General features: G+C 35.4%; 1 protein-coding gene across 1 annotated transcript in view; it reads left to right on the top strand.

Annotated features, from left to right (window-relative positions):
* The window catches only part of LOC127838159 (uncharacterized), a 63840-nt gene that overhangs the window by 28923 nt on the left and 11085 nt on the right, over window positions 1–23832 (top strand). The gene's annotated exons all lie outside the window — the stretch shown is intronic.

Here is a 23832-nt window from a genome sequence, read left to right as displayed (position 1 = left end):
CTTAGTTATTAAAGGATGGAATTAAAAATAACTTGGCACCAATGAGTAGCACAATAGAGCATTCAGGTCCGTAGCTTAAAGGCCAAAGTCAAACCCAGGCTTTCATGATCATATATTTTGTCATTAGTGGGTGGCTTTTAAAATAGCTTGACACAAATATGTATCACAGTAAGAGGAAGTTACCAGCCCAAAACCCATGTCCTTATCTCAAAGTTCAAGAACATAATTGGCCTCTCAAGCAAAAACTTTAAACTTCTCTTCTGAAACAGGGAGACCTAAAACAAACATACTTTGCGTAAAAACACCATCAAGTGGATCCCTACCAAGATCAGCGATTTTCTGAGCCATTGTTGGAAAGGTACTGGGTACCGATCCTATAGGCAATTTTAGCGCGTAAAATCTGTAAATTGGGATGTTTTGAAACATAAATAAATTCTGTAAATTGGAAATTGGAGTTAATTTCTCCCACTTGAGGGTACAGGTACTGTTCCCATAAACATGCCCCATATAGTCATACCAGAAACCGCATTTAGATCGCAAGTAGTCAATTTTTTAAGAACTTTGCGAACCAGAAGACGCATTTAGACCGCACGACCCATGAAGAGTCAATGTTTTAAGAACTTCGCATACCAGAAGACGCATTATGACCGCAGTTTTATTTAGATTATATGTATTAAGAAACTACTCGTGCCATATATGAAGTCTAAAAGACCGCAGGTCCCATGTAGGTAGTATGTATTACAACCAGGCATACCAGAATACGTAGTTCGACCGCGGGCCTATTCTTTATTGAAGAGGAAAGGATATACAGATAAAATTTATCAGTAAAATAAATATCGCAAATTTAACCCTTCAAAACGTAGCGGTTGTACATATCATACATATATACAGCGTGAGTTATTAAGCTGAAGACGGGTAAAATTATATATGGATCATGTTACATGTGTACATACATTTGTGAAAAACTAAAATTTGTTTAAAAAAAATCTCATTTGCCATTAGTGTTATCTTCATAACTCACTATCAAGTTTAATAAATATTTATAACATATAAATGAAACAGATACACACTGGGACACGTCTAGTTTCCTGTATTTTTAAATCAAAAATCTACGAAAAATCAGTAAGTCAAAATCTATTAGAATGCTACTACAATGTTTCAGTTGTCTATTTTCATTGTTTCATACTCCAAGTTTATAGTTATTAAACGAAGTCCATCTCCCAGTGCCCTGCCTGTAATATAGCACGGGTCTCAGCGGCGAACGTGTTGTACGTCGTGTATGATGTTGGAAGGTCTAGTGTCTGAGAGCATGTATGTGCTACAATCCTTCGAGCCAGGCCTCGTAAGTGCGGAACAAAGTTGACGTTTATCGTCGCAAAACTTAAATTATCACTTCCGCTCACAAACCTACAAAAAAGGCGCAGAAGATCAATATTAATTTCTCTTATGAAACGCCTCAGGTATCCAAGCACTCGTTCTTCATCTCCATTGGTGGCTTCCGTCTGAATCATCTCACAAATTGCCCGACTGGATGGTCGTAATCTGTCAATTATTTCCATGGTGTGTGACGGAGATATGAGGTGGGGGCGCAGACGCTCTAGACGCATTATGTGCAGCGGATACATGGCTCCGGCCACAAACTACGCCTCTGCACACTGGAGCGCCAGACGCCGCATGTTGTTGTCCGTCGGCAGCTCGGGCACTGCGTGTCTTCCCAAAATGTCACACAATATGTTACTATCACAATTTTGAACACTGACGTCAATAGCTTGGGACATGACCTCTCGTTCCAGTCCCCCCAGACTTTCTATCCATGACTGCAGTAGACGTTCGTCATCTAACACACCAAATACGCCGAAAATAAGACTTGCAAATCCAAACCTAAGCGGCAGGTATCCCAGCTGGACTAGGCCGACGTGCAATATGCGGCCTATTGCCTCCCATATAGCTGTGGGTGTGGCGCCGGAGAAAACTGGGGCAGTCTGATCTACGCCAACGAAAAATCGATCGATAACTTCACCCCAGAACCCACTTAAGACATCACGAAATACTCCATCCTCGTCCACGGCCTGTTCTCCAACGACGTCAACTCGCACTGTCGTCTCGACGATACTGTCGTCGCTGAACTCGTCCAGCATGTCGTTCATCAGATTCATACGCCGAACTACAATGCGAGTTGTCCTGTGTGCGGTAAATGGATGATTTAGATAAGTTGTTTATATGTAAATGCTATCTGTTTTCATTCTGACAAAACACGCAAACAAGACATCTAAAATTTAATACGTGTGTGATAGATAGCTCCATTATATCTAATTATCCCATTGTATGTAAACAGATTTGTTAAAATTGTTAAATATTGGTTTAAGGTTCTCAACAATGAGAATATCATAATGCAAACTGTATACAAACAAGCCTTGAATGATTGTAATAAAGGTTGTACAAACTGGGTCTCAAATGTAAAGAATTTGTTAAATAATTATGGATTTAGTTATGTTTTTGAAAATACAAACGTTGTACAAGTTAATAGCTTTATCAGCAAATTCAAATGTAGACTAGTTGATAATTTTAAACAAGAGTGGTACGGTAAATTGAATAATAGTTCTGTTTTAGTGATGAACAAAGTTATTAGAAGCTGTTTGGATTATGAAGCATATTAAGACTTAGTTCACAGTCGTTTGCGATTATTTTTGTAAGATTGAGAGTCTCTGCGCATCCGTTGAGAATCCAAACGGGCAGATACGCCCAAAATAACATACCACGAAATGAGCGTTATTGTTTATGTTATAATGACTTGGATTTAGAGGATGAATACCATTGTATATGTATATGCCGTTGTTACACGGATTTAAGAAAAAAATATTTAAACCGTAAATTTTATATTAACCCATCAGTTTATAAATTCCAAAAGTTATTAATTTCCTGTGATAAATCAGTTATTTACAATGTATGTAAATATATCAATGAAGCCCTTGTTATTAGAAATACGATTTTAAATAATACTGTTTAATACATTTCATTACCGCCTTGATAGTTGATAGTATTTGTACTCGTAAATGTGAATTTTATGCTATTTAATATTGTGTTGTTATACCTAGTTACATGACAGAAAAAAATGTATATACTTTAGTATGAAGACGATGTACTTGTGTATAAGTCGGAATAAACTGTCTGTCTGTCTGTCTGTCTGTCTGTCTGTCTGTCTGTCTGTCTGTCTGTCTGTCTGTCTGTCTGTCTGTCTGTCTGTCTGTCTGTCTGTCTGTCTGTCTGTCTGTCTGTCTGTCTGTCTGTCTGTCTGTCTGTCTGTCTGTCTGTCTGTCTGTCTGTCTGTCTGTCTGTCTGTCTGTCTGTCTGTCTGTCTGTCTGTCTGTCTGTCTGTCTGTCTGTCTGTCTGTCTGTCTGTCTGTCTGTCTGTCTGTCTGTCTGTCTGTCTGTCTGTCTGTCTGTCTGTCTGTCTGTCTGTCTGTCTGTCTGTCTGTCTGTCTGTCTGGTCTGTCTGTCTGTCTGTCTGTCTGTCTGTCTGTCTGTCTGTCTGTCTGTCTGTCTGTCTGTCTGTCTGTCTGTCTGTCTGTCTGTCTGTCTGTCTGTCTGTCTGTCTGTCTGTCTGTCTGTCTGTCTGTCTGTCTGTCTGTCTGTCTGTCTGTCTAAAGTCAAATGTCATTAATTTAGAGAAACTTCAGAGTAAAATGTATTTTAATCTATTCTGCCACCATGTGTTCCTGGTATTCAAAGCAGTGTCTGATACATATCAGAACCATATGCTAGTGTACAACTGGCTAAGTTAATTAAAAGCAATAGACAGACAGACAAACTACTAGGGTGTGACCATTGCATGTAATGTTTGGCCTTGAGCCAAACAAGATAGATTCAGTCTTGCCTATGTGTAGGAACAACTTGGTGGAAATTAACCATTGACTAAAATAGCCATTTCAGATCTTAAAATATTTTCAATATATTGCCTCTTATCAGAAAAGAAAATGGCTAAATCGTTAGCATACAGTAACAGTTTATGTTTGACTGCACCTGGCATGTCATCCACATAAATAAGGAAAGGCAAAGGGCCTAAGATGGATCCTTAAGGTACACCACAAGTCACCCACAGTAGAATGAACACTCGAAACATCGACTGATTGGTGTCTATCGGACATGTAAGATTTCGTAGTAAATCGGTCACGCACCTTGTTTCTTCGCCCAGAGACAAATGGAGATTCAGGCTAGCGTCCGTCACAATAGTTATTGGACCGTCCATGCTAGGAGAAGATTGTTCCGGAAGCATAAGGTCCATCGATGTGTCGGAAGGTAACACTGGCGGTGCATCCACCGAATGTCCTGGCGAGTCCGCCCCCGTGGTCGCTACGTGTTGTCCTTCCAGGGGAGGTGACCTGGCTGCTGACTCAAACAAACCATCTGACGACGACGGAGCGCGTGAATGACGAGGGTCATCGTGATCATCATCGTGGTTCTATGAATAACAATGAATTACAACATTTTACTTTGACCTTTTATAAGATATCCATTGGAGTTGAAGTTTGGTCCATAATGTTAAAGCGTCTTATGTGTTCAACGGTATTTTTTAAATTTTATCCTGCGGTGTACTCGAAGCCAATGAACTCAAGTTTAAACACAGGTGTGATCTGGGCCAAACGAATAGTTCTGGTGATAGTTAGGGGTGCCGTATTAATACTTTTAACAGATTGTTATTTATCTAAATTAGTCTAGGTAGAATATTGAGTCTTTCAGTGAACAATTGTCATGACTTTATATACCGACAATAAACCAGCACGAGTTGAATCTCATGGCCAAAATTTCATTTAAAAGCAAGTAACCTTTAGAGTTTGAAAGTATCAGTATCCATCAACTCCTGCTGTCAGCGTAGGGCTAGATGTTAGCTATCAGATACTGATAATCACTGGTATATAGCATTCCATTTTTGTATACCTCTTCAATCCAGACAACGAACAGAGTGGTGGGGCCCGCTATACCAAATGTCGATAGAGTGCAATCTGTACTCGTCTCTCTGCTGTCGATGGATGGCCCGAACCGGATGCTTAGGAAGAAATGCCGTGTGGCATCCTCACGTGCTCCCACGAAGTTGAATAGTTCCTGAACATAAGGAAAAACAAATATAACGACGTGATCGATTTGTATTAAAGGAAGGCTAAATAGAAATACATACGTTTCTTCGGTCATTTTTAGAATATGGAACTAGGTTTAAAAAGGGTGGTTTTGATATTCCTCATGAGGATAGTAGGGCCTTCAGTCCCTTTCTAGCGATGGTTTTTTTATAAGAATGCAAAAAACTGTATGAGTAAAAACAGTCACTAAATTATCAACTTTTTCTAATAGGGTGTTATTTTAAAACCACATTTTAATTTTTTACACCGTGGTACAAGCGAGAGCGCGTGAACACAATTACCTCGACGCTCGCATCCGGTCCGAACAATCGACTTGCTGTTTCGCCACTAGGAAAGCGAAAACGAACTGTAACACCCTGGTCTACCTCCGGTTGGATTTGCGAACGTCTTGTATCACGCAGCTGAAATAGTAATGAAATGCATGGGAGTAATGTTTGTTTTTTCGGCGATTGTTTTCGACTTTCAAATGGCGAATGGGATGTTCAGGATAAAAAGGAGCGGATCCCTGGTCTAGTAGTACGGCACTGGCTTCTTAATCCAGAGATTGCTGGTTCGATCCCCCTCTGTTCGTGACCTTCTAACTCGTCTTTCGCATGAGAGGTTCAACCGAGGTGCAGTGTACTAGTTGCTATACACTGGGCACTAAAAGACCCAGGGTCACCTCTGGAATGGGGTGTCTCCTGTATCTTGCACAATCCCCCGTAACCAACTAACATGTCCTTCTGGGGGCGATGGCCATATGGGGGACAATCCCGATGCACTCAATAAACAATTAAGACACACGGTCCGTAAATCTTCATTTAGCATTACATTGTACATGCATGATATACATGATGCAATAATTGTCTGTAAGGTTTTGTGTTATTTAAGAAATAAATATCCTGCTTATTTCGCATTTTCGGACACATGTACTTCTGATAGGCCCTCCTAGTTTATCTATCCTGAACTTTATGTATATCAAGTTTAAAGACTTGTATTAGTGTTCATTAAAAATTTGTCAAGATCGTGCATACCCGCTTTTATGAATGTCAAATTCAATTAAATTCTTTTATACAGAGATTTAAACCAACAACAACAGTGGTAAACCCTGCATTACGCTCCTTTTTAGTCATAAACTATGCCATACCCGATGCAAGTCTTCAATGCGGCGAATTGATAGATGTCTAGCAAGTTCCGCTCGCTGGTGCTGCTCAGCGGTGGCGCGTGTCTAGATGTGAAAACAATAAAACTTACAATAGGACATTTGTTGAATAAAGAATAAATGGCACTTGGCAGGGTCCCAAATGAGCAATGTCTATAAAAGTATCTGAAATTAAGAAATGTAATAATGGCATATAAGAATGGCTTATACTGAGTATGTTTCCTGTGCTCAGTATTTAGAGTTCAGATCATCATCATCATGTTCATCGAAATCATCATCATCATCAACTGCTTTTATCCTTTTAACTTACTTGGCTGCCCAGTCAAAATAAAATAGCTAGCTTTTGCAGTTATCGTTAAAAAATCGTCAAAACTTGAGTCAAAGGCGCGAAAGGACCTCGAAATATACACACGTTTTCTGTTTTGCCTCCCCCGTCAATATTTCGATCTCGCTATAATTTGTTTTCATAGAATTTTGGTTTTATAGTTAATCTGATTTACTGATAACCTGCATTATCTAAGCGCATTTTTATATAATATAGTTTGTAAATTATATTAAAATAATTCAAGCACTATATCTTTTAGTGTCATAGTCCCTGTTCAATAATGACGTAATGAAATTAAGGTGCATATCTGAATGACTCCAACAAAGATTTGAATGACAAGTACCTTAAAACAATGTTTTTATTACATTACAGAACCGAGCTAACTTCAAGTAATGCGTGGCATGCGTACACACTAGCGTTTCTTTTGAAATTTCCTTTCAAAATAGAAATCAAATTTCAAAATTTCAACACCAAGGCATTTACTAGATAAAACCTGTCGATAATAAATGCCATGCTAGTTTCAGATTATTTGTGTCAAGTAGCATACATTTGTAGGCAACAGTCTTATATTTCGAACGTTCAAACGTTTCAAAAGGGCTTTAAATGTCAATACAAGGAATGACTCGGACAGTGCATTATACCAAACGGATGAACATACTCGTTCTCTGTCGATTTGTAGTGACTCGGCATAGGCGGTGTCTTGCTGCTGTCGAATATTACGTGTTTCCTGGATAGATTCCTATAATGCAATCATATTGATCGCATTATTATTTTCATGTCCATGATAACCATAATCAGGTTGAAATCATCATCACCATCATAATAACTAGAATTAATAGAATAATTATAAAAAATATTAGTTTTATCATCACCGTAAACATCATCATAAAAATAAAATCATCATCATCATCATAATCATCATCATCATCATCATCATCATCATCATCATCATCATCATCGTCATCATCATCATCAGCAGCAGCAGCATCAGCATCAGTATCATCATCATCAACAGCATCAGCATAATCATCATAATCATCATCATCAGCAGCAGCAGCATAATCATCATCATCATCATCATCGTCATCATCATCATCATCGTCATCATCATCATTATCATCGTCATCATCGTCATCATCATCATCATCATCATCATCATTATCATCATCATCATTCACATCTTAACATCATGTTATCATGTAATCATCTTATCATCTTATCATCTTCATCAGCAGCAGCAGCATCATCATCATCATCATCATCATCATCGTTATCAAAATCATCAAAATCATTATCATTTTCATCATCATCATCATCATCCTCCTCCTCCTCATCATCATCATCATAATCATCATCATCATCATCATCATCATAATTATCATCATCATCATCATCATCGTCCTACATTTCATTAACTTCAGTTTCATCATAATGTTAATCAAAATTATCATAATCTTACTGCATTTATTTTCATAACTTATTTACCAAGCGGGGAGCGGTCGGCATTAGATGTGCTACCGCATTCGTCGCCTCGAAATCGAGTTGAGAAACCGCTGCTTGCAGAAGCTATAAACAAATACAATGTTTAAATTAGCTAATACCGGTTGATATAATCACCATGTAGACGGTTTAAATTTCTTCAAACATCGTTCAAATATATATGCAACATTAATTCTCTATATTCGAAAATAGCATTTTAGAGTTTAACAAAACAAACACTAAAAAACTGGTAAGTGGAAAAAACTTTTGCTTTAGAACATTAATTTCGACAACTACAACTAAGATGTCGTAAGTTAACCGCACGTATTAACACTTACTACTCTACCACATTTAATTGATGACTTCATAATTAAAAAATATATACTTTATATATTCATGCTATTATAAGTATATTTATTACATTCTTACAAAGCTCTGCTGCATTTAAACTTATCGCGATGCATTTAATTTGGACAAATTATGTTATAAATATAGGTGTACAATAAAGCTGGACCACTTCAGCGCTTCAGAGATAGTGAACGAATACAGAAGCTTAAACTCACAATGAGTGCAACGGAATGTAAATTTGTTAATTTTCTACCTCTCTGGTGATGAGCTGCAAAGGTCGGATCGTAAGACGCGGAGCAGTGTTGCTCGAACGACGAGTGCGATAGAAATCTCGCAGTTGTTCAGGGGTTTCGGCATCGATAACCATCATTGGTCTTCCGACGGGGTTGTACATGTACTGATAACCTGTCGATGCCAACATCGGGAAACATGTGGTTACCAGGGCGTGCAGTTCCGCCGACGTCATTGTGATCGGCAGTCGGATCATTGAAATTCTAAAGCCGTCTGACTCGGGGGATATATCTGTATCTGGATTTGAATAACTATGTATTAGTCTACACAAAACTTCAATATTCCTCAAAATAAATCAATACTACGTTAACACAAACTTGCCAATCCTAACAGATACATTGATTGTTACACATTTATAATTATTTATTTTACATGAAATTTCAGCCGGCAAATTTTGAGAATTAGCTCGGGAAGGATAACATTCCTCGAGTTGAAGAGCCGTACCATTGATTGAGTTCCATAATCGATCCCGACAAAACCTCAACATCCAATACCCCAATATGATTATACACAATATTTATAAGTTTCCATTCATGCAATTGTTACTGCGAAACAGATCCGAGCAGAGTTATTTCCTGAATTTGAATAAATTAAGTCGAAGTTTCATGACATTCTATGCACGCGTTAATGAAAACCAGCTCCGGACAATACCAACATATCATAATGATGGATGGATTGAAGATCTTAGTTATGTTGAATGACATTTGCAGTGTTGAATGCTCTTGTTATTGTGTAACGTGTCATACTCATGTTTGCCGTACCGTACTCTAAACCAGACGATAATTGGCGCCATGTTATACCACGCAGGGTAGTCCGGGTTGGGTCGCGGATCAGTTGAATGAGAACATTAAATGTTTCAGGTCGCATGCCACGTCCTGTACTCCGCCCTGTTCGTCGCTGTTCGGCGGTTGACTGGGGACCAGGACGGAATGCGCGCGCGACTCTGCTGTTGATGGCCTCGGCTCTTCCTGGTGTGCCAATGATCCGCCTAATCTGATTGCTGAACCGTTCTTCTATTACGAGAAGTCGCGCCGCATCTCCTGGAAACAATAACGACATTAAGTGTGTTCCTCCTTCGTACATCGAAGCGAAGAAAAGAGCTTTCAAAAAGACCGTATTCTGAGCTCCGCTAATCGGTAGGAACAACCAATTAACATCTTATCGCTGTGAACCATTTGTCTAATTAATAATATGATACTAGTACTTTCGGGCCATTGTTCTTTGAAAAACCCTATGCGAACCCTTGCATTTAGGTCAATTATTTTTGTTCCTCATGTGAGTTAGCGGAATAAGCAGTCGTAAGCGAGTTCCGAATAACAACCATTGATATTCAATTACTAAACGAGATATAAACAAGATTCTTAAATAAAATTTTAAACGTGAGGTCAATACAAACATTCAACTCAACCATATGACCTTTGAGGTGTGGTGTAGCTAAAAAGTACTAAATATATATTACTTCATTTATTCAGCTCCTCGTGAACACGTGTTTCTTTTCACACCCCAATGTTGGTAGATGTAACTTATTATTCCTTTATCCTTTTTATACATTAAATGCACCTTGAACAGGCTAAACAAAAACAACAACATTAGCACCAAACGTCTTGAATCATTGTAATATAATGCGCAAATATACACAAGTACTATTAACTATCAGAGCTAGACGTGTATTTAGTTGATTCGAATAAAAGGGTTTCATACCTAAATGGGCGTTCTGTTCGACTGCATCTCTATTTCCCGATTGACGACTCAAAGCTGAAAACAGCAACAATATTTTGCACATTTCGGTTGAATGCAGAAGCGAAGACCAAAAAAGGTGAAATGTCTTTAAATCCTTAATAAAAAAATAATTTTGGTATTACAAGTATTACCTAATGGTACAACCTAACATCTTGCTATTGTATAATCACTAATATTGGACACGCTACAATAAGCAGCACTTGCGCCAGTGTTCAATTTTTAAATTTTGAGTATATTACATGTTTATTATTTACTAAACACATAAAACGCATACCTTAACAGTATACACCAGATTCATGTACAATTGGCAGTTCTTATTACAGTACAGAAAATGCAATCGTTAGTTTTCACCCCACGTTTTGACCTACATTAGAAATAACTTACGTGTTGCGTGTACAGCTCTCAAATCAAAGTCGTCCGAGTCGGAGTCTTCTGGATTCACAGCTAGAAAAAATACGTATTGTTATTTTCTCCCTCACTTCGTTCGTCCGAAAATAAATAAATTCTTTGCTTACTAGCAAACAGGTGACAACAAACATTATAACACACACCAAATGTAGAAGGCGGTCTGCTTTTATTGTAGCCGTTTAACTAACAGGATTAATGTAAGTAGTACATTAACAGATCATAGTTCTTGCCTATTCAAAACCCAGGAAAAAAATATCATTTTTAAGTATGTAAAACATATCATTGTCACACAAACACAGCATACACTTTACAAAAACTCCAACATACACATTATTAATTAAACTAGGATGTGAATAAAATGCAACATGACTCGCCCAGGAAAAATCAGAGATAAAAACCCTTTTCTAATGTCTAAGGAAAAGGCTCTGGAAACCTGTGCCCGTTTGTCAAAATGTCATGTTACCGAGTGTTGGGCCTCACTCATACTAGTAGACTAGAAACAATACAATGTCATTAACACACCAATACAACAGCAACATTCTATATGAAAAATGTACATTTAAACAAATTATTTTCTATACTGAAACAAATTATTTTCTATACTGAAATAAAACTATCCATCAGCCGAAGCTTCCGATTTCCAACGACCGTGCTTGGCTAACAATTTATCATCTTTGATTTTTCCGCTTTTAGCAGTAGCGGAGGCTCCACTATGCTCTGAATTGCTTCTAAAATATCTCTCTTGTCCTGGTTTGTGATAAAGGAGAATCTGTGTCGCACAAAACTTATTTTCCTTATTTAAAAAAAATCTAACTTTTGTAAAAAAAAATATAAGTTCGAAATAATGTGAGACCCGCAGCGATATATCTTTAACCAAGATACCGGACATAGCCTGTTATCTGTTTTTGGCGATATAACACTATCTCCAGATTTTAACTGATCCCAGTTGCTATGTTTTATAAAAAAAAATATAGAGAAACATGAGAGTTCTGAAAAGAAAAGTTTCATTTTTAAATTAGACAACTCATCAAATCTGGAAAAAAACGAATACCCAAGATTACACATCAAACATAATCTCATATTTTTCACACTTAACTTCTGACCGTCCTTACAGTGAAATCAATGATATTATTTAACATATCCACAAACCTATTTGAAAAACTGGTCGGACTGGCCATACATTATTCCATAGAATTGGGATTTATATCTTCCTAAGGAAGAATTCGTGACTTTAGATCCTCTTGGTTCGTCTTGCATAATGGAATACTTTTATATCAGCAACACAATAAAAATTACAATTACCTATAATAAGCAATATCGCCAGCAGTCTCAGCATTTTTGTCTGAAAAATGAAAACAAATATTAACCGACTTTGCTATTCATATCATCAAGTTCACTTTTGTTTTTCAGTTTTATGACTGAATGTATTCCAAATCTAAATATTCTTAACAAATAATCGGTTTTTAGTTTTCTCAAGTCAACATGAACGACATTAGTGTATGTATATCCTTAACAACGATTATGTTAAAACTGATTTCTCATAACTCATGTGGCTTATATCAGTTATGACGAAAAATTATTGTGAATAAGTGTAAACTTTAAGATTCAATGTGAAACGTCGCCTTTCTGTTTGCAATTGGTACAATAAAAGATGACGGGAAACTAATACGTAAATAAATAGGCTTACTTGAAAGCTGATTGCTATCAAAACAATACAGATTGAGAATAGAATTTTCTTTATAGCCTAGTTTTTAATGTTTCGCACAACGAAAGAATTGTTATCGTGGCTAAAGCACATACTTATCATACTTCCTGTTAAGTCGAATGGGGAAATAATTTTTGTACAGCATTAAGTTACATGTTTGTGTGACACAAACCGCTAAAACCAATCCGTCTCATTTGTAATTTGACACACTGAGGCACTCCTTCATTCTATTAACATTCCATTGTTAGACATATATGATTACCTATGCATATTCATAGCTAATACCAAGAGCACTTTCATTTGGTTATCAATATATGTTTATAACAGATCTGTTTATCTGTTTATTGTGATAGCAATTAAGACTGTGTTATCCATTGCAAATGATGTATGTGTGACCAATCGGTAATGCTAAAAAGTTTACTCTCTCGTACTCTTTATTTATTATGACATATTCAAAAACACCAGCATTTTCAAAAAATAGCCTCAGCAGTAGCAACATCATTCTCACATTTTATGTTAACACACGAAAATATTTCGCAAATAAATGGTGTGTCAACGTGGGTTTATGCTGTTCAAATACGCTTTAGCGTGTTTCTGTCAGTGATGTTGGTTTTATTAGAACGACAGTTGTAGCGACACACATCTTTTTAAATGTGATAGTGTCAAGTAATAAATCACGTATTTTAAACGAATGCTAATAATATAAACAGTTTAAATACACACAAGCTTTTACATTTTTGTAATATGCTGAATGTGATAATAGTAACGTTTCCGTTTTTTTGTGGTGTTTATTAATTTAATTAGTGTTAGTCTAAATATACGCCACGTGTTATAATATCCGTTTGCACTGTTTATCACATGTATTGTCCGTCAGTAGTGTCATAGACAGTTGGTTGCCCTGTTCTGATTTTAAGACTAGATTTAGAAAAACTGTCCGACCAGAATAGGATTGAGAGGGATTTTGTTCTCCAAGCAATTAAGAATATGAAAGAGTATTGTGAGTATGACATGAACTAGACAGACTAAATACGGGGTGTCAATATGTCATTAAAACCCTGTAGAATTAAGTGCATAAAATATGCATATTTGATAGGTACTTATACTTTTTGAATAATCTACACAATAGGAGTTTAAAGCAAACGTCATTTTCGGACTATTTAGCAATTCAATTATATAAGCACAAAGAATATAAATCTTTTAAGTTATTGACGTTTTTTTTCAACATTGTAATAAATGTATTTTTCTTTGGAGATGATAATTTGTGACATATCACAAAATCCTTTAAAGTTTAGATCAAAAACACTGTGATGAAGTATAATTGATCGCAAAGTATGACCCGGTATGAAATACCTTTAGACATTGCGTCATTGATCTGTCAGCGAATATTAAATTAACAGCTGACTGTCAAATCTTTTAGGTATAAACCAGGTGTTGCTTAGATTATTTGTTGTCCAACATTGTGACTGTATAGTAAAGTAAGAATCATACAAGATAAGTATTGATGCAAAGCATCACAGGGCGTCGGGAATTTCAGTGTAAATGGCACTCAATTAAGTTACATGGAACGTTTTTTTTTCTACTGTAAATATTAATATATTGGCCGATTATTTTAAACAAAAACGAAAAAGATACTGGTATAACCATTATCTATGATTTTGTGTTAAAACTCCCAAATAACCATTATCTATGATGTTGTGTTATAATCCCCAAATAACCATTATCTATGATTTTGTGTTGTAACCCCCAAATATTTCATAGTTAATTTTATTTACATGGGTTTCTTTTTTGAAATTGGCATCCGTGTGCAGTTTTCATTATTGGAACAGAACTGTGTAAGAGTTAAAACAATCTGCTTCATCTTGTAAGCGTAACTTCCTTTTTTTCTCAACTTCAGGGGAGATGATTCTGAACTTATTCTTACGTTGCTCATTTACGATAGGGGTTGAGTACTCATTGATATGAAAACACTGTACAAGTTTTAATGTGTTTACGAAAACACCCACCCTCTCACACATATATTTCATGGGCATAATAAAAACAAAAAAATGTTACAATAAATAGCATATTTATTTAAACTAAAATATCTGCATCAAAACAAAAAGTTAACATAGAACACAAATCAAATAAATTGATTCTACTGGGGCTCGAACCTTGGGCCGCTCACATGTGAAGCGAGCGTGTAACCACAACACTACGGAAGCGCTTGAAAATCACCTTCTAACTAAGATATCAATAAGTTACTGTAGTGTAACGGTTATCAATAAAGCAATATACCGTGTAATCGTTGTCGTCTTGTAAATTTGAAGAATATACGCGTTAACCAAAACTCGAACAGCAAAAGTCTGCGCTATTGTTAGAAAAACCACAAAATAAATAATTATTGAATATGTTTTGTTTTTATACAAAACTAGCAAGTTTCACCGGTTCGCGTATTTGCCCAGTCCCTGGGATCTTTTATTGTTGCCCAATCCCTGTGATCAGTTATTAATTAAAAGAATTAGCCTTGCATTATTGGCATAAATGTTGTAGTAAATGTAATAGGCACAAATGCAGTACTTATTTACACTAATTTACACAAAAAATCACCACTATGCAAGATATTCTGACAACAATAATATATACATAATTATTGATCCGTAAAATAATTTCTCCTCCCATAAGCGAAAAAAAACGTATTACATACGAGTCGCCGCACTTCAGTGCGACGCCGATAAGATCTGGACTCGTTACATCATGAGAGTAGGCGTTGGCGGCCGTATACATTTCTTAGCAAGCGGTTGACTGGCCTATCCGCGCGCCTCATGGACAACTGTTTGATCATTTACTTTCCTTTGAATGACAACTTGATTGGATAAATTATTCGACTTTCATATTTCGGGATAAAACTATTTAAGCGCTTGGAGCAACTTTGAGACACCTAATTTTCTAGTCGGTCCGGGGTATTCTGAAACGACTGGTGGATCTTTGTTCGATATTCACATGTTCGCAGGACTAGGAATATCACTAGACTTGTTTGCTTAACTAGACAACTTCATGGAAGATTGTATCACATTGTAAGTATAGCAAATATCATGCATATAACAGAGTAGACAAATCATGATTAGTAGAATACATATTTTAAAGTTGCAATGTTACATTACTTGAAATATCAAGTTGAATTAACAGTAATGTGGCAGTTAAATATTTACCAAAATACATTTTTAATTAGAAACGATTTGGCGATTGAAAACAATGTCTTTCTGTAACTTGACAGTTAAAAGTGCACACAATCATTTGCTTTCGTATTTTGCCGTAATACATCTCAGCGTTCATGTACGTCACGTAGGATGAAAGGTCACAAAAAGGAAAAAAAACAATGCATATTACGTCTAGATACGATCAATCGAATTGACACGAATCGGTTGAGTCGAAAATCATTGTCGTGATTATAAGGACGCTAACTGAAACAGTGTCTGTAGCAGTTGTCTACATTGACATTGTTGTTTATATACTAGGGCCACAACAGATTGAAGATGTTTGCTTCCCAAAAATGGAGCGAGCGAGCGAAATAAAAATAAATTTATTTGTATTCTATTTGTTGTTAAATCACAAGCGAGCGAAACGCAAAAAAAAATAAATAATCTATTGTCTATGTATATTGATATATGTATGCCAAATAAACGCATGATATCTGCAAAATACCAGTACAAGATCATTTTGTAGTAATAATTGAGTTTGAGCCCTTATCAAATATTGGTAAAAATAAAAATCTCGAATAGCTGTTCTTCTTACTTACCAGGTATAGATTGGTTAAATTTAACAAGGTACACTGTAGTTTTCATTATCACAGTTAAATAAGAAGCTCAGTTTTATGTCATTGATGGTTAAATAACATGAATAAATAAATAATACAATAAATATCAAGCATAAGCATTTTTCTTTGCGTCATACTTTACAGCATATGCCCTTTTCATTGAGGATAAAGTGCGATTAATCATAGGAAAATTGAATCATTATTATTATGATTATATATAACAGTATACCAATTGTTAATAAGTGCATGTCTAACTGCTTTCAAAAATTTATATTATACAGTGCTATGGCGTTAAACTGCTGTATGATAAACTCAATAAATTGAGTTTATGTAAACAGTTTGACCTCTATTTTTGGAAATTGTGGCGATTTTGAAAAAAAGTTACTTTTTGCCTTTTGGAAACAGCTTTTTTCACATTTTGCAATTTGGACACAGCCCGTAAGAGGCTGTAATTTTTTGGCAAAACACTGATACGAAATATCTCGATTTCGTATTAGTTCTAAATATCACAGGCCATGGTATTATTCAATACTCGATGCATTACTTTTGTTAGTAGCACTGTTAAAATTAGAAATGAGAAGATTAAGTTTTGTAAATTAAAAAAAAATCCTAATGAAAATAAATAAGAAATGGGTCGTAAAAGTTTTGTATTTTAATATAAAAAGTCAATCACATCCCAGTAAAGATGTTTAGGTCCAGAAAGTGTCTAAACGTTATTACGTATTCATGTTTTTGGGACATAATATACATCTTGGATTTCAACATCAACAGTTTGAACTAGTAGATAGGTGGTTCGTACAATTTATATTATACTCGACATTTTTTGTCCAGCTCAACAGCGACACTCTTTTGCATGTTATTTTTTAAATATTTTAACTTAATCAATACCAACAAGTTTATTGCAGATTTTGACCAATCGTAAGCATACTAGCGATATTTCACATTCTGGTGTAGATGTGTTTGAAATATAAAAATGTCTAAAATCATCTGTGATGCAATGACTCATTGCCGCAGGGAAAAAATAGCATTTCCATTTGTGTCTTTGGCCGACATGATAAGACAGACAGACGCTGCTATTTGTTTTTACCATATACCAATCTAATTACGCAAAGCGTTATAACCGTCTCATTCTCCAAGCGGAATTGTCGTTCGTGCCTCAACATACATCTCTGCATCGGGCTCAACGCCAAGAATCTTGGCAAAACTCTTCGAAGTCATTGTACGCTCTTTAATGGAAATATCTTGGACCCTGGGCATAATATTTGAAAGTAATTACCTTTAACAACTGCATATATTGTTAATTTATCGAGATATTTAATAACAGTTATGAGATCTATTTGCATGCATATTTACGCAGATAGCATCACTCCGCTAAAATGTAAACACAGGCCGAACGAGTGATGAAAGCGTGTCTGTAGACACACACCATTACAGTTTCATATCGTGTCTGTTTATGTTAAATGTGCAATCCAATGACATTGCTGTCTATTGGAATATATCGTAAGTCTGCATGTTGGAAAATCATAATCTTTTGCATGTGTATTGCTGAAATATTGCTTGTCAACTTTATTTAATGCGGTTTAATACTTACCAAGCACTATTACTTATTTTAGAAATGCGTGTTAAATATATTGCTTTTAATGCTTTACTGTTTAAATTTTAAATAATGTGCATTGTAAATATACTAAAGTATTTTATGTTTAGCGGACACAAGATGAGGAAATTGTGCAGCCAGTCCGGGATTTAAACCTGGGACCTCTTGCTCTTCTGATTGAGTTAATCAGGAAGCTACAAAACATCTCCCCATGAGTGACAATCACTGACACTGACGTGCACTGACATTCTCCTCTGCCAAACTGGAATTTGTTGAGAATTCAAGTTGCATGGATCATTGTAAACCTGATCCATTCAAACCACGAACAACTCACAGTGGGCACCAAATGTTGCAGGATGGGTAAACAGTACAACCGGAACTCAAATCTCTATCCCTCGCTATCAGGCCAGTGCCTATGATCATGCTGTTAGATACACGTGTACAATAAAATATGTAGTTAATTAGTTGATCACTATTAATGGTCACTGCTAACTTGCTTATTTGGAACTGCCACCATTGTAGGTTCATACTATTGGTCATTTATATCAAAATCTGAACATATTGACCAGGGGCGTATCCAGGATTTCTGGTTAGAGAGGGGGGGCTGGATATTGAAAGATTTGCTGGTGGGTGCAATACAATGCCATGCTTGAGGGTCCCGGAGGGCGAAGCACCTTGGACGTTCAACAATTTTAGTGATTTTGAATGATTTGACAATCACTTCTCGAGCATGTCCCACCTTACATCAGAATCGCAAAGTTCGACTTGAAAAACTGGGCGACAAATAGTCTTAAGTTAAAACATTTTATTAGCGATTGTCTGTGATTAGTTGGAAATGTTGAGTACAAAAAAAGAAGTAAAAGAGTTTAAGTAGGTGATTTAGATCAAGTTAAGTGTGAAACATCAACTGAATTGACTTTACTTTGACAATTTAGGGGGGGGGGGGGGAGACTCTAACACAACAATTAAACTCGTTTGAAAATTCCTATGTCTTACCGGTGCGATGAAATACCAACACAATAGGAAACAACGGATCTCTAATCAGACATGCAGCGACTAATAAAAAAATATCCCTAACCATATGTTCAATCAGCTATACATTTCAGTACATTTTCAAACTTGAACTTTAAAGATACCCGCACATTTTTATAAATACAAATATGCACGTACTGGTGGTAAAAGTACAAATCAAGAAAGTGAAGCGCTTAACCAACCTCTCCCCTTTGTAAAAATATTTTTTTTGTACATTTGTTATATATACCTGCATTAGTGTGCAATATAATTTCACAAAACTATTTAGGAAAAATTATTAATAAAAAATCACTTTTTTCTTGAGGATATTTTCCATGTTCACACAGTATTTAACTTGTTCTTGTATCTCGTGTTTAAATCTAGAACTCACACAATCAATAAGGCAAGCTTTTTAGAAGTCATATTGCGTATGATACACTTAATATGAGGATTCAAACATATATATGCGGATGCATGGACATTAAATAATGAACATAAAAATAATTAAGTACATACAATTTCCATGATGATACATCTGGCATTATTTAGATGGATGAATAAAGCGCGTGTTGCAACATGCTGTTTAATTTTCTGTTTATCATGTATGTTTCGTAAATACCCTTCACGGTTATTTTTGCTTCATTTCGATAAAAAATTCATACTCACTATATATATATATATATATATATATATATATATATATATATATATATATATATAACAGAGTCGCGTCTATTTGCCGTAGCTTTCGACATCTCGGTCTTCTTCAGCGGCATTTATTTGTGAAGCATATCAAGTTTAGCGGAAGTGTACGTCACGTCCGCTAAACATGATATGCTACACAAATAAAATGCACACCGTATTACGTGTCACGTCGATGACAGAGTGTGCCGTCGAAGACAGACAGTTGGACTCAACCGCGAACAACAGGTAGGTTATAAATTCGGTCGGTATAATTATTTCACGCAACTAAGGCCAAAATCATTGCTACGAACATATTGTCCATTGACTGAGGACGCCACCAGCTAATTTTGAACTCGTTGTTCAAGATTTTAAAGAGATGTGTTAAAAGTGTGAGAAATGCCTCTGATGAAAACCGAGAGGTCGAAAGCTACGGCAAATTTGATCAAGTGTTTTATTACATATATATATATATATATATATATATATATATATATATATATATATATATATAAAATTTTATTTTTGATTTATTTATTTATTTGTATTTATTTGTTTATGTACTTATTTATTTATTTATATATGATGCATGAGAACGACTAAAAAATCTGTCATAGGCTGCACACACAATAAAGCATGTTTTAGTACATAACTGTTTCTTATTTGTTAAACCTTGGTTGCGTTAAAGAAATACACATCCAAATTGTTCAATAAATGTTTTAACTACTTACATTTTGGACGTTATAAGTGATCCTTATAAAGCACAATTATTTCCAAACTGTCACGATCCATATAAAAGGTAGCATGTGCCTCAAGAACAATAAACGCCCAACTGCTGTATTAGCCGAATAAGCGTTTATATAGAGAATGATAGGTTGGTTCGGCTCACTAGATAAGATCCTCAGACGAGCCAGATAACCATTCTCCATCCACGTCACCAACCTATTATTCTACTAATCATGTCACATTTACAACATTCGTACATAAAGCCCAGGTGGTGTTCCATACTTGTTTGACCTTGTGTAGATTTCCTTACGTCGCGCTATATTGTTTTATTACCACATGAAAAGGCATGCGCAAGCGGAGAGCTACTAACGGATATTCGAGGTCACGTGGTCAACTAGCCTATTAACTTTTGGGTTATTAGGTTACCTGGTTATCAGGCTGATTTAAAGGCATACTTGTGACAGGATAATAGTTAATGATATTCAATGGTTTCTATCTACAACTGCGGATGCTCATACTGAATTGGACGTCACGTGTTCATATTTCATAAATATAATGTTAGTATTTAAGTGTGCAAAAAAACGTTACTGTCCAACAAAGAAATATTGTGTTGTATACATTTATCAATTGAGTTCAACTACGCATTATATTTTGTCCACAGAAATTCTTAATCGTCATTTTACTTTAAAATTATCGACTGGATCTACACCGCTTCTTTTACACACATAAATATGTTCTTCTTAGAGTTTTAACAAAAATAACATTTACTATGTGCCTATTTATGAAAAGGCCTATAAGCAATAATTATATTCCGGTTTCAAATTATAATGTTCGAAGTTAAAGCTGTGATGCCATTGATTTCCATGAATACGCCGTTCCAAGATACGAGATAAAATACATTTGCAATAACAACACAGCATTTAAAAACTTTTAAGATTCTAGGGAACACATAGAAAAGCATTAAGGTTTAATATTCAAAGTGTTAAGCACTTATTTATTATTCGAGAACGAAAATAATCGGATAATTATCAATCACTCATTAAAGCTGTTGAAGCATTAAAGGTCACATATCTGGAAAAACATACGTAAATACATATGAGTCTTTATTATCTGTTATTACATATTATTGTTTAGATATAACTGCACTAAATAACATTATTGACACAGTATCAAAGGTCAGAAAATCCCTAGTGAATCATTTCAGCGCATTACTATGGGATAAAACTTAACTGACAGTGATGAGCTGAAATGATTAATAACTATTAATATTGTTGTTGTGAAATTTCCATTAAAGAAATCAGCCAGTCCCATTGTTCGCAAACAAACAGTCGGGAAATAAAAATCATTTTAAAATTCCTTCGTTAACGGAAATGAGATGGGGATTTAATATCCTTGGCATATATTCAGACAAGCAACTATATAAGTATTCCCCTTGCCTATTGTATGATTGCTGTGTACAACTTGATGTTAATGCAGCTCATTCATCGGCGTCTTAACAAACAAATAATAAAATAAGATGGTTTGCAAATATTGCTTACCAAGGTGTTTTTCTTTCTAACAGGCGATATTAACTGACACAAACTGTCAACAAATAACACAATTAAACTATTACTACTTTGAACTCTGTGATTCATGCAGAGATATGCTTTTCTTAGATGATGCAAGCCCCGTGTTTAGAATTGCATCACCAATTAATGGTTCAGCTGCCCTAACTTAAGCTATATAAACGTCCATATACACATATACACATACAGTAATACTTCAGCAGCACCAGCAGAAATTATAAGAACCTTGATTATTCAAAGCGTCATTTTTTAACGACAAGAAACAAATTGTGAACAGTACGACACGCAACAAATATACATGAAAAGACACGCACGTAACAAACCTACACACACGAAAAACTGGGGTCACCTCTTTATATCTGTTAATACAAAAGCATTGTTTAAACCGGTTCTAAGGAGCTTAAACCTCATACTTTTTCAGTAAATATTCATTACATTTCAAAGTGTACATACAAATTAACCTCATCGCATCATAATTCGAGCGACGAAAGAGAATGCATTTCAATGTTATACTTAATATCTCAATGGTTATATACAGACCAGAACTTCCGGACCGTATCTTTCTCAAGCACAAGATATTAAACCAAAACGAGAATCAACTACATATCGTCTTTATTAAAAAGATTAAAAGACATAGCATCAGTTGGATTTAATATTCATATCATCGTCATTCATTGCATGGAGAAGTCGCACGTTAAACATTGTTTGTACTTGTTCAATTTAATTTACTTAAACTTTGATAACGGTAAAATATTAACCATTTCTTGGCATTCCTGTGTCAACAACCCTGACTACCGAGGCCTTTGAAAATATCTTTGTTTGTGTATTCCCGTAATCTTCAAATCAAGTTTAGTCACGACTTATTATCAAACAGGAAGAGGTGCGATGCGATGTATATATACATTATTTCTTAAGTGATTACTGACTCTTAAAGGGGCTTGTTCACATATTGTCTAAATGACAATTCTCCAACGTTATGTCACAGATTCAAAAACTAAAAGATTACTGTACATCATGGTGTGAAATAATATTAATAGCCTAGCCTTATACCCAAAATAAAGTGTTGTTTGTGAGTAACTTTATTATAAATTGATAAAATATAAAGGGTTAGGCACTTTGAACACTAGACTTACTTACAGTACTTATGCTGTTTGCAATATATGTTTTGACAATCAGTTAATTGCTTACGTAAAGTATAAAATGGGTAATGTAATGCAACAGAAATGTAACAGCTAAGATTATCGAGTGATTAAAGCCAAAACTTTTACTTCAAAGACCAGTGGTTTGAGCCGAGATGAGATCAACTTGCAATTCTTCGTTATTTTCTTGTACATTCTGTTGTTTTTTCAGAGGAGCCATGCCAAACTTTGTCTTTTTGAGTATCAAAGTTCAGTAAAATGTTACTTTTTTATAGTCAATGAGCTGATGACTTAAATTATGTGATATTATGTTATATAAGTATTTAACGATTTGTATATGGTATAAGCATTGAAACCAATTAAAAGCGTGTTTCATCGTCAGAAAATGAATACGTTGTACTTACATCTGTGCCCTTTTAAGGGAAACGTTCACGACAATCACATCCCAAATATCGCAACAGTGAAAGAATTGAATCTGTTATTAGTTTTACATGTTTTGATAGCTAACATGTATATGTATAATTGCAACTAAATTTGAAATCAGACACTCCGCTTGCGGTAATAAAATATCAATGAATACCCAGAAACACACGATTAAAGATTAAAGTTATTTCTAGACAGGTCAAAGCCTCTATTGGTATTTTACTTTCGGTTACGCCCACATAAGTTTAAAATGTATTTATTGCTTTTAAAAGCTTTTGATGTTGAACATATGCACCAAAATAGAAAAAAAACAAGTTCCAATAAAGGTGAT

The sequence above is a fragment of the Dreissena polymorpha genome, chromosome 7 (genome assembly GCF_020536995.1).
Source record: "Dreissena polymorpha isolate Duluth1 chromosome 7, UMN_Dpol_1.0, whole genome shotgun sequence".
NCBI lineage: Eukaryota > Metazoa > Mollusca > Bivalvia > Myida > Dreissenidae > Dreissena > Dreissena polymorpha.
The sequence above is the reverse complement of the archived record's forward strand: the minus strand, read 5'-3'. Positions and strand labels throughout refer to the sequence as shown.